At 52.5% G+C, this 11571-nt stretch overlaps 1 non-coding gene across 1 annotated transcript; it reads right to left on the reverse strand.

Moving 5' to 3' along the window:
- Positions 1-10616: 10616 nt before the first annotated feature.
- On the reverse strand, positions 10617-10716 carry LOC123324788. The gene has a single exon (XR_006540053.1). It is a non-coding gene; the product is annotated as a small nucleolar RNA U13 (small nucleolar RNA).
- Positions 10717-11571: the final 855 nt, after the last annotated feature.

The raw sequence follows: 11571 nt of genomic DNA on the forward strand, positions 1-11571 counted from the left end.
CTTGCTGGGCCTCTGCTCGAGAGCGGTCACCTGATAGGCCCCAGTTCGCAGATGATGGCACCACTGAGCTGAGAACACACTCCCTCACTGATTGCAGCCGGCTTCCTCGCTCCGATGCCTGGCAGCTCTGCCACACTCAGACACCACTGTTCTTTTTGTGACCTCGGGGATCTTGAGACCACACTGTCCCACTAGGATTCTGCCCAATTCACCACCTGAGTGCCTTTCAGGCAGGGACGTCCCTCACCGGAGCAGACTTCTAAAAGTTCTGATTTTGTTCTCCACTGCTCTATCACTTTCCGGTCGCTGACTTACTGAGGTTCCCTCCCCCCATGGTTTATCTTCCCATATTGCACCCCGAATTCACATCGCTGCACCTCCTACCTTGCAGAAAGTGGTCACTTTTCTCTTTGTAGAACTGCAGCAATTCTTTTCTCAGATCTCTGGTTGAGTTCACAGGTGTTCACAGTGTGTTGACAACAATCTAGCTGAATTCCAGGGACCAGATGAAATTAGGGTTCCCTACTCCTCCACCGTCTTAACTCCTCTCCCTAAAGACTGTGTTAATTTGAAAAGTGTCTCTTTTTTTTTTTCACTTTTACATGTGAAAAGATTGTATTTCTCTTGTTTGTGATTGATTTCTAGCTTGATTGTATCCAGGTCAGAGAGGATGGTCCTGAGATATGAGACAAAGAAGAACTTTTGAGAAATGATAAAATCTGGACCCCTTGAACAAAAGCAATATCCTGGAAGGTCTTGTTCAAGTTTCATTTGAACACCTGAGTGCCAGGTGCATGGGCGTTTAATTCCTTTCCTGGAAGAGAGCCCGAGGGAGCCCATTGGACCAAGTGTTTCAGGAACGAGAACATCACACGAGGAGCTGTCCTCTTTCACCTCAGTGAGCAAACCACAGCACCTTCTTCCTCCACATTAAGTATCATTGAATAAAAATGGTGAAAGTAAATATCTGTGTATCATTTCTGATGTTATAAGGAATGTCACTGATGTTTCCCTATTTCAAATTGGTGGTTTTTTACAGATAGCCTTTATCAAGTTAATACTCTTCTAGCCCTACTTACGAGAAGTTTTTCATGAATTTGTGTTAAATTTTTTTCAAAAGCTTTTTTCTTGAAATGACCAGGTGACTTTTTCTCATTTAATCTGGTCCTGAAATGATATTTTTTTATAGATTTTCTAATTTCGAGCATTCCTTGCATTCCTGGATTAAACCTACCTTGGTCATCTTGAATTATTTTTTTACACATACATATTTTTTAAAGAATTTATTTATTTATTTGAGAGAGAGAGAGAGCTCAAGAGTGAGCACAAGCAGGGGGAGCAGCAGACAGAGGGAGAAGTAGGGCTCCATCCCAGGACCCCGGGACCATGACCTGAGCTGAAGGCAGACACTTAACTGGCTGAGCCACCCAGGTGTCCCTACACATACATATTTTTATACATCTTTTTGGATTTGATTTGCTAAAATGTTGCTTGTAGTCTTGTTTCTTCGTTTTTGAGTAAATGGTCCCATAATGTTTCTTGCCATGATTTTTCAGGTCTTTGTATTGTGTTGGCCTCTTGAATTTGGATGAGCTGGTGAGTATTCTCTCTCTTTATTCTCTGGAAAGTGCCTACTGTTGGGGTGTTCCAATGTGCAGTTAAATCCACCTGTTAGGGGTGCCTGGGTGGCTCAGTCGTTAAGCATCTGCCTTCTACTCAGGTCATGATCCCAGGGTCCTGGGATCGAGCCCCACATCGGGCTCCCTGCTCAGTGGGAAGCCTGCTTCTCCCTCTTGTGTTCCCTCTCTCACTGTGTGTCTCTCTCTGTCAAATAAATAAATAAAATCTTTAAAAAAATAAATAAATAAATCCACCTGTTAAATCATCTGGGCCTAATGTTTCCTTTAAGAAGATTTTGCTTCAATCTACTTCATACTTACAGTAAAATTCATGTTATCTAATTTGAATCCATTTTTCAAATTATTTTTTCTATGAATTTTTCCACTTCATCTAATTTTCCAAAATGCTTGCTATTTCGTGTGTGCTTCATCTGTAGATATGTTCTCTTTTTACCTTATATTGTCCATGTATGCCTTACCTCTTTCGCTTCCTTGTTTGATCCCGTCAGGAACTTCTTCTGTTGGTCTTGGGATGATGATTTCTGGTTTGATCACTCCACCATCACTCTTCTTTTTCATTCATTTCCACTTTTACTTTATTATCTCTTTTTGGAGATCTAATCTATTGTTCTTTTTTTTTTAAGATTTTATTTTAAGTAACCTCTACACCCAACATTGGGCTTGAACTCACAACCTCCAAGATCAAGTCGCATGCTCCACCAACTGAGCCAGCCAGGCACCCCCATTGTTCTTTTTTTTTTAAGATTTTTTAAAAAGATTTTATTTATTTATTTGTCAGAGAGAGAGAGCGCACGTGCACAAGCAGGGGGAGCGGCAGGCAGAGGGAGGAGCAGACTCTCTGCTGAGCAGGGAGCCCCATGCAGGACTCGATCCCAGGACCCCGGGATCATGAGCTAAGCCAAAGGCAGATGCTTAACCGACTGAGCCACCCAGGTGCCCCCTGCCCCGCACTGTTGTTCATTTTTTAAGTTCAAAGTTGGACACTTTTAGCTTCTCTTATTCTCTAATAGAAGTGGTTAAGGATAGAAATCACCACTTCCTTGCAACCTCAAGATTTTGATATGTAATTTTTTCATTAGCATCTAGTTAGAGATAGTTTTGTATTTCCACTGTGATTTCACTTTTTTAAAGCTTTTATTTATTCGTTTGAGAGAGAGAGCAAGCATGAGTGGGGGAGGAGGGAGAGGGAGAGGGAGAAGCAGGCTTCCCGTGAAGCAGGGAGCCCGATGGGGGGCTCGATCCCAGGACCCTGGGATCATGACCTGAGCCGAAGGCAGACGCTTAACGACTGAGCCACCCAGGCGCCCTGTGATTTCATTTTTAATCCATAAATATATCAGAAGACTATTTTTAATTTACTAGTACAAATAAATTTTTACTTGTTTGTATTAACCTTTAGCTTAGGTGGGTGGTGAGTAGAGAGTGTGGCCATTGTGATAAATAAGACACGTAGGGAAAGCTGGGCCTTGAGAATGAAATTAAAATTCTTGAAGGTAGTAGGTAAGGCTCGGTAGCAAATGCCCACCCATTCCTGTTGTGAGATGCATTCATTTTGCAGAGTCAGGTGGGGGCGGAGAAGAGAAAGCAATCGGGTCATTTGTGAGATAGGAAGTGCAAACACTGAACTGTGTTCCTCGAGAGTCAACGGAAGACGCCTGACAGCCCCAGAGCCCCGGACGCTGGTGTCACACTGGGGTTGTGCCCGCGGCGCGGGAGTTGTGATGCTCCCACCGCATTGGAGCATGCTCACATCTGTGCGGGTGTGAATCAATCCTGAGACCCATCTGTACTTAACCTTATTCTTTGTTTCATCTCCAGAGGGCTCCAAGGGGTCTGAGAGAGACACTCGGTGGATTCAGAATCAGAGGCAGAGCGGGCGCTGGATTTGCAGGGGTTGCCCTGTGCGGGAATCACGAAATGGGAGGGCCAGAGAGGCCAAGGCACTCACCACTTTTATAACCAGAGAGTGAAGGACCATAGAAGCTGATAATCAGAGTCTTCGGGGATTGGAGGGGAAGAGGGAAGGGGAAGGAAGCCAAAGGTGCGACGTGGATCAGTCACGAAGGAGCGAACCCAAGGCTGAACCCCACAGCCTTCGGACGGGGTGGGGGTGGGGAGGGTGGGGGAAGGAGATTGGAATCCAATGTGGAAAAACAGGGCAGGTGTCCCTTTCTCCCACCCACTAGCCAAAGCACAGCAAGTTCCCTAGATGTCCAAGTTCCAACCCAATGTCTTCAGAGAAGACAGGGACAAGAAGCAGGACACGGGACAGGCCCCTCGACCTCAGATGTGGCCACGTCAGTGACAGGAGTTCGACATCAGATGTGGACACTTCAGTGATAGGAGTTCGACCTCAGACGTGGCCACGTCAGTGACAGGAGTTCGACATCAGAAGTGGCCACGTCAGTGGTGGGAGTTCCACCGTGTCTTCTGGGCATGTTTAGGCTGCGGACGGACAGTTGACAACAGAGGGGTCATGGCATGCCCGCCTCCGTGATCTGGATTGATCCGGAAGTAACTTCAGGAAAATGAGTTGAGTTCAATCCTTTAAGCCAGGGGACATTCCAGGGCCATGACCCATATCAAGAAACACACATGTGAGTGTACAGACACACACACACTCAAACTCACTCTCACACACACTCACATACACCAGGAAAAGACAGGTTGCAGCTGGTTGCAACTCTTCCTCCCTCCCCGGGGATGCCCTTGGAGAGAGAAAAATAAGGGGAAAAAAGGGTACCAGCCACACTTCCTTATAAATTTGTAATCAGAGCTTGGTATTTACTAGTGGACAGAAAAAGAAGTGTTCCTATCTTGACCTGTGTAGGCACAACACAAATATATCTGGATGCATAGGGCATGGCTCCTGGGAGATGTCAGCATCCCCCATGTAATTACTGGAGTTTAAAAGGAAAATGTTTTATAATGCAAACACCTCTTTGTGGAAGTGATGGCCTCGTGCTCCCTCGGGAGTTCTTCTCTCTGAACATGGCCTCCAGTGTGTGTGATGTGTCAGGAGGAAGGGGCCATGGGGGTGCGCACGGCTGGGGCTCTCACGGGCCAATCTGACCACGCGGCTCCGGGTGCTTTCTCAGCCCGGTGCGGTGTGGAGCATGGCTTTCTTCATAATGACTACGAGTCTCTGGGGTGAGAAAAAGAGGGAAAGGCAAACCCTGGGGCTTGGGTGCCAGGACGCCTGTCTCCCTGCCCTCGACACAAGACGGTGAAAGTCTTGAGGAAAGGGTAGACTGGATCCCGTGGAACTGGCCAGGTGGGCAGATGGGGGGGTGGGCGCAAGGAAAAGAGGTTCTATCCTCTGGCTGCTGCCAGCAAAGCCCAGGAAGAAACTAGAGCTTCGGAAGCTGCTGGGATAACAAGGAAAAGCCAGAGTTTCTCAGCTCAGTGGAAACTTCTTTCTCCTGTGACCAATTAAACAGATGTCGCACTCACTTGGAAAGTAGCTCAGTTAAGAACACTGATTACCCAGAAACCTATGCTGGCAGTTGAAGACCAAGCCAGGGAGCCGTGGAGTCCCAGGGGCATGCTGTCGGGGAGCTAGGGCATGGCTCACCCAACACTGAGAGGGCAGGCGCACCCCTCATTTTAGGCCCCGGGGGGGGGGGGCGCGGGAGGGGGGGGGGGGGGGTTGCGGGGGGAGGCAGCAGGAATCTGATGACTTGTTTCTGGCATGGGTTCGACACTGAGAGGGCAGGTGCATCCCTTGTTCTAGATCCTGCTGACGGGGAGCCATTACTTGGATGCGGTCATATAGCTCCCAATCCCCAAGCTGCTACAAGCTGTCGTGAGCAAACACTTCCAGACATTTGACAACCGACTTGCTGCCGTGGGTGAAGGGGGGTCTTATCCCTGCAGAAGGAACTGCTCCCCAACCCACAACTGACGGGTCCTTCCAAAGCAGTGGGCAAGTTCCGAGTGCACGGAGCCTTTTGGGTGCACGTGGCAGATCCTGTGCTCGGGGGCCTCCCAATCTCGGGAACTTGCACAACCTACTCCTGGGGGGTGCGGGACATGGTGGGGAAGAGGGCCGTGCAACCAAAAGGGGGGACTGGGGCCGGGGACAAAAACCAGGTGGAATCGTGAGCTGACTGCTGAGGAACCGGATGGAACATGGGGACGCGGGCGGGGCTGGCGCTAGGGAGCCGCTCACAGGCCGTCAGGGGGCTACGGGGACTCATCGCCCCTCTTGGGGTCCCCCATCTGCCCGCTTTCCCCGCTCTGGAGGAGCTCAAATCCAACTCTGAGGAGGCGGAGTTAGAAATCAGGCGGACGTGGCTCCGTGTGCACCTGCCCGCGCTCTCGCTGCCCCCGCGCCGGGCCGACTGCGCGCTCGGCCCGCACCCGGTGAGGCCGCCGCGGTGAGGAAAAACCGCGCCCGCTGCCGCCGGGAAAGACAGCGGCTCCGGCGGAGCTGGGCCACGGCAGGCGAGGCCACGGCCGGCCCAGCCGGAGCCCCGGAGCTGGCGGGCTGAGCAGGAGCTGGTGCTGTTCTGAGTGTCGCTCGTGGGCGAGGGAAGCAACCGCACAGAACACGATTCTCCACCGGTCCGGCGGACCCCGACGACACACTTCTCCCGAGGCAGGCACGCGCCCTCATGGCCCCCAGTGCGCCCAGGCGGCCCCGTCCCACTGAGGGCTGCAAGGGGCGGGCGGAGCACCAGCTTTCAGAACAGGTGTGAACAGGTGAGAGCGGGGCGGAGTCATTTACCCAGCGTGCCCTCGGAGGGAGCCACCGCCGCCAGGCAGGCTTCTGGGATTGGAGGGGCTGGCGGCGGGGGGGCGGGGGTAGCACGCACCTCATGCCTTTCCACCTCTCAGAGTCCTGGGCTCTGGTCCCAGGCCCCGGTGCTCCTGCCCTGAACGTCGGCAGCACATGCGCCTGAAGGACCTTTAGTCTGGGTCATGGCTTGACCCCGTGACACCAAACTAGGCCTGTGAATGTGGCCACAGCGCCCAGCAAGAGGGCCATCCTGTGATCCTTGGCCCATCGATGCTGAGGCAGGAGAGAGGCGGCAGCAGCGTGGCCTCCCGCTCCCGGGGAGAGCCGACGCCCGCCGCTCCGAGCAGGGGCACCCCGGGCCTGATCCCTGGGAGGGACGCCGCCCGAGGCTTCCGGGGGAGCCCTGGGCACCACAGTAGCGCCCGCGCTACCTCATCCAGAGGTGGTGCCCGCTGAAGGCCGTCAATGGAAAACCTCCCCAGGGTGGGACAGGAGTCCTGCCCACTTCGGAGCCCCGCCCGGCAGCCTCCCCGGGGGGCTGGGAACACGCATGAGACAGCATCCCCTCGGTGTCTCTGCGGGCTGCCCACCAGCTCAAAATACATGGCTGTGGTTACCATCTGGTTATTTTTCAGATGACCTGCGAGAAAGGACGTGCGTGAAGCCCGAGGGGGGCGTGCCCTCGGGGTGGCCTCCATCGGCCGGGCCTGTGGGGGGGGCAAGTTGCTGCCCCAAAGACCCCCCCAACGCCCCCGTCCCCACGCCCCCCCGCCGCCTCAGGTTGGAGCCTGATTTGCTCCTCTGAGGACCGGGCTGTGGGTGTGGGTGACCTCGGGGGAGGTGCGGCTTTAGCGCCTGAGGGCAGGGACAGCCCCCCTGCTGCCGGTTGGGCTGGGGGCGCACAGCCAGGCGGGGGGAGGGGGGGTAGCACGCACCGGTCACACCAGCCTCTGACACAGCCAGGCGGCGGAGGCCGGGACTAGAGAACACCCGGTGAGTTCACCCCTACAGACACACGCGTGTTTGGAAGTACACCATCTTCCCAAACTGAGCTAACTTTACCCATATTCGATGGCAGAAACATGCACGCTGGCCTCGATTCGCCCCATCCTGCCAGAAGTCCTGTGGGATTGTAGGATTTGGTGTTGGGGTACTGAGTCAGGCAGAAACGATCCTCAAAGCTCATCAGGAAGAAGAGGACCTTGGCTGGAAATTAGCTCGGGAGGGCCATAGAAGCCATTAGCAAATGGCCACCCCATCAGCCACACGAGGAGGGAGAGGGCTTGCCTCCTTCCTCACCCGGGAGGCTGGGCGAGGCCTTCTAACCACTGTGGCGTCTGCTGCATCTAAAGGTCAGTGGCCAGGCAGGGGTTGGGGCAGGAGGAATAACAGACTCCAGCGAGTCTGAGTCATGCAAGGACCTCGCGGGTCAGCGTGGCCTCTGAGGACCCGAGGACCACAACATAAACAGAAGCTCGACCCCGCGACCCTGCAGCTGGCTGGGCTGACCACGTCCCTCCGGAAGGGCAGGTGTCACTGACCAGCGTTCCATAAGCACAGTGGAAGCCGGAAGCTGCAAATATCTGTGCTGCTCCACCTGGGGGTGGCTCGTCCACAAGCCAGAAGGGACGCGGCTCTGGCTGAAGGACCACCTCCCAGCGGCGCCCCACTTCCCGGGAGCTGGAACATGAGTGAAGGTCATTTCTGCCCCGAAGGAACGGAAATGATGCTGTAGTTTCAAGTGTCATGTAGCAGACATCATTTTAATCTCTCTGCCACAGGCGTACGGTATAACAAAAGGCTTATAAATTTACTGATGAAATTAAATGAAGGGGGAGAAAAGCAGGCTGGTGCCAGCAATGAGAGCAGGAGGAGAACGTGTCTAGGGAGGCTATTTGGAAACTGTGTCAATGCAGCATCTCCGAAAACAGATCAGACAGGAAGCAAGGAGCATTTGGCCTTTGAAAAATCCCACACACAATTAAATGCTTCCATCGACACATACAAAATCCTGACATAATCGTTGAGGCCAAGGATATAGTGTGATGGAGCCGGGGGCCGAGCTGGCCTGGGAGCCCCGGCCCCACTCCCTCCCCTGTGCCGGCAGAGACCAGCCCTCTGCTCCCAGCTGGCTTCGCAGGGACTCAGCGCCTCCCACGGAAGCAGGAACCTGGCTGGAATAGAGCATGCACATATGCATCACACCGTCAGTGATGGGGGCTGGAATTCTTCCCTACTAAATATTCCATTTCTCACTGGAAGTTCTGGTCATGTTTAGGCAACTGTTACAAAAGTGAGGAATCTAACAAGTGTCCCCCTCCTGGCCACAGAAGAAAGCAATGTTCAGCCGCTTCATGCCCCAAGCAAGGGACAGGCAATAGGGGCCCTGCAAACCAACCCCAAACACTCCAGCCCAGTTCTTGAGCCCCGATCGTTTAAGGCAGATGTTTCCATGGACCTTCCTTGGCTGCAAATATTGTCAATTCTCATTATTCAAGATAGTTTTGTTCTATGACGGCACCGCAAACACTGAATTAGTGAACACTAGACATTGCTCCGAGGGGAAACTCAGGGTTAGGCCCCCTGCAAGCCTCTGGCCACATGTGTTCATCAACCAATCAATATGTAAATATTTGCAAACCATCTACTAAGGGGTTAATATCCAAAATATATAAAGAACTCATACAACTCAAAAGCAAAAAAACCCCCAAATAATCCAATTACAGACATTTTCCCAAAGCTATGCAAATAGCTAACAGATACAGGAAAAGGTGCAGGACATCATTCGTCATCAGGGAAATGCAAATCAAAACCTCAGTGAGATCCCACCTCACACCTGTCAGGTTGGCTGGTATCACAGACAAGAGAAAGCAAGTGTTGGTGAGCATGTGGAGAAGGGGAACCCTCATGCACTGTTGGTGGGAATGCAAACTGGTGCAGCCACTCTGGAGAACAGTATGAAGGTTCCCTAAAAAAATTAAATACAGAACTACCATATGATCCAGCAATTCCATCTGGGTATATATCCACAGGAAATGAAAAGAGGATCTTGAAGAGATGTCTGCACCCATGGACATTGCAGCAGTATTCACCATGGCCAAGACATGGAAACAAGCTAAGTGTCCTTGGATGGATGGATGGATGGATGGATGGATGGATGGATGGATGGAGAAGATGTGGTGTATATAAACAATGGAATATTACTCAGCCATAAAAAGAAGGAAATCATGCCATTTGCAACAACACGGACAAACCTAAAAGACATTATGCTAAGTGAAGTCAGACAAAGAAAAACAAATACTGTATGATTTCTCTTATAGGTGGAATATAAAAATAACTTTTTAAAAAACCAAGTTCATAGATACAGAGAACAGATTGATGGTTGCCGGAGGCAGGGGGATACAGGATGGGAGAAATGGCTGTGTTGTTTTGTTGGCTTTTTTAGCTTAAATAGTTTATCTGTTTTTTAAGATTTTATTTATTTATTTGTCAGAGAGAGCACAAGCAGGGGGAGCGACAGAGGGAGAGGGAGAAGCAGGCTCCCTGCTGAGCAGGGAGCCCCACATGGGACTGACCTTGAGATCATGACCTGAGCTGAAGGCAGATGCTTCACTGACTGAGCCAGCCAGGCGACTCTGTTTATCTTTTCTTTTTTTAAAAAAAGTGGTGAAGTCCTGGACGAGGGTCATAGCAATGGGAAGAAAGGGCTGGGGAGGTTCTGGAACCTCTGGGATCGAGCAGCAGCTGGATGTAAGTCCAAGAAGGAGAGGAATGGGGACCACGCAAGGCTCAGAGTTACTGGGGTAATGAAAGTGGCTTTTAAATTTAAACAAAGGATTCTTACTGCCAGGAAGGGAAGTCCATTTGCTTACTCTAGTGGGACTTACTCTACTCCCCTCGGGGCAATGTCCCCCAACAGCCAGCTAGCAGGGCAGAGCCCAGGACAGGTGGCGTGAGGCTGACAGCGCGGCAGCTCCAAACATCAGGCCCCCCAGACTGGCTGTAAGGACGACCTGACTGTGGGGGCGTCCAGACCACTCTCCAGCCTCACGGCCAGCCTCCTGCTCCCCCAGCCTCCTGCGCACGTTTCCTGCCACCACACAACAGCCGCGGGAGACTGAGCGTGGCTGAGGTCCCCCTGCAGCCTCACCTTCAGGCCACAATGTGCTCCAGCCTGCACTCCCTGTCCCCACTGCCTGGTGTCCGGGAGCCCCATTCTTTCTTCCTGTTTTCCACGTCAGACGGGCAATGTGCCAAGGTCATAACAAGGTTTGAGGGAGGCACATGTGAATGGTGTGAACACCCAATCATCACGCTTATGAACTACAGAGGGATCCCTGGAGCCCCATCCTAAGTCCAACCTGGGAGTGGAAGGGAACGCAGCTCTGAACCCACGTACTGGGTGAATGGCGTCCCCCAAAGCTCATGCCCACTGGGAACCTCAGCATGTGACCTTATTTGGAAATAGGGTCTTTGCAGGTGTGATTACAGTGAGGCTGGCAGTGAGACCATCCCCGACCGCGGCGGGCTCTAAATCCAATGGGAGTGTTCTTGTCAGAGACAGAAAAGGACCCACAGAGACCGGGGAAGAGACCCAGCAGAGACAGAGCAGAGACCGAGGGACGTGGCCACAAGCCAGGACACCAGGAGCCCCAGAAGCTGGAAGAGGCAGGAAGCATCCTCCCCCAGAGCCTCCGAGGGAGCGTGGTCCTCCAACACCCCGATCTCAGCGTCTGGTCCCCAGACTGTGGGGGTGGTACTTTGTTACAACAGCCCAGGACACTGACAGCATCCCCACAGCTGAGGCTCAGACGTCAAGGTCTCCAGAGCCTGTCCTAAGGTCAGCTGCCCTCCACAGCCTTCTCCCACCTCCAGCTCTGCCCCTGGCCTCTGCAGGTCCAAGGCCCCTCAAAGCCCCATTCTCCTCCCCAAGGAAGCCTCCTTTTGGGGGCGCCTGGGAGGCTCAGTTGGTTAAGCGTCCGACTCTTGATTTTGGCTCAGGTCATGATTTCAGGGTCGTGAAATCAAGCCTGCATCGGGCTCTGAGCTGGACATGGATCCTGCTTAAGATTCTTTCTCTCCCTCTCCTTCTGCCCCTCCCGCCCTGCTTCTCACTCTCTCTCTCAAAAAAAAAAAGAAGAAAGAAGGAAGGAAGGAAGGAAGGAAGGAAGGAAGGAAGGAAGGAAGGAA

Source organism: Neomonachus schauinslandi, chromosome 4 (assembly GCF_002201575.2).
Source record: "Neomonachus schauinslandi chromosome 4, ASM220157v2, whole genome shotgun sequence".
Lineage (NCBI taxonomy): Eukaryota > Metazoa > Chordata > Mammalia > Carnivora > Phocidae > Neomonachus > Neomonachus schauinslandi.